The sequence below is a fragment of the Pteropus alecto genome, unplaced genomic scaffold, assembly GCF_000325575.1.
Source record: "Pteropus alecto unplaced genomic scaffold, ASM32557v1 scaffold1658, whole genome shotgun sequence".
Lineage (NCBI taxonomy): Eukaryota > Metazoa > Chordata > Mammalia > Chiroptera > Pteropodidae > Pteropus > Pteropus alecto.
In genome coordinates, this window is record NW_006441476.1 from 1 (window position 1) to 1,159 (window position 1,159).

Below are 1,159 nucleotides of genomic sequence, written 5' to 3' on the forward strand. Positions count from 1 at the left end.
TTTATGTTTTCTCCCTCAGGAACATTGAAGTTAGACTCTCATCGTTCTCGTGATAATCAAGATGGACCGAATTCTCCCCATGTAAAGAGAAGCGTCATGACCAGCAACTCGCCCCCAGCTGCAGCTGCGGAGCTGTGCCACGAAAACGTGACAGGATCCTGTGTGAAAACCCCGTATTCGCCCGGACCCCGTCTGGTTCTCTATGGACTCTTTGGCTTTGGGGCTGTGCTGGCCGTGTTTGGAAACTTCTTGGTGATGATTTCAGTCCTGCATTTCAAGCGCTGCACTCTCCAACCAAGTTTCTCATCGCCTCCCTGACCTGCGCTGACTTTCTGGTGGACGTAATGCTGATGCCCTTCAGCATGGTCAGGTCCGTGGAGAGCTGCTTGTACTTGGAGCAGAGCTTCTGTGCTTTCCACACATGCTGTGATGTGGCTTTTAGTTACTCTTCTCTCTTCCACTTGTGCTTCATCTCCATTGACAGGTACATTGCTGTTCATCTCCCTCTGCTCTATCCTACCAGGTTCACGGTGTCTGTGTGAGTAATTTACATCAGCATCTCCGGGATCCTGCCCATTGCATACAGTGGTGCCATGTTCTAGAATGGCGTCTATGACGATGAGCTAGAAGAATTAGCTAGTGCCCTCAACTGCATAGGAGGTTGCCAGACCTTTGTAAATCAAAACTGGGTGTTGATAGATTTCCTATCCTTCTTTATACCTACCCTCATTATGATCATTCTCTACAGTAATATTTTTCTTGTGGCTTGAAAACAGGCTAAAAGGATTGAAAATACTGCTGGCGAAATAGAATCATTATCAGGTAGTTATAAATCCAGAGTGGCCAAGAGAGAGAGGAAATCAGCTAAAATCCTGGGAGTGACAGTGGTAACATTTATGATTTCGTGGTTACCTTATTGTATTGAATCACTAATTGATGCCTTTATGGGCTTCATGACTCCTGCCCATATTTATGAGATTTGCTGTTGCTGTCCTTATTATAACTCAGCCAGAAAGCTTTTGATTTCTGCTTTATTTTACCCATGGTTTAGAAAAATCATAAAAGTTATTGTAAGTTTTGAGTTTTCGAGCACAGTTCATCAGCAATCAATTGGTTCTTTGTATAAATGTAAGCAATTAGATTGAGATAGTTGAAGATA

At 43.7% G+C, this 1,159-nt stretch overlaps 1 pseudogene; it reads left to right on the plus strand.

The window, feature by feature from the left end:
* Positions 1-96: 96 nt before the first annotated feature.
* Positions 97-1,070, plus strand: LOC107196168 (annotated as a pseudogene).
* The last annotated feature ends 89 nt before the right edge of the window (positions 1,071-1,159 follow it).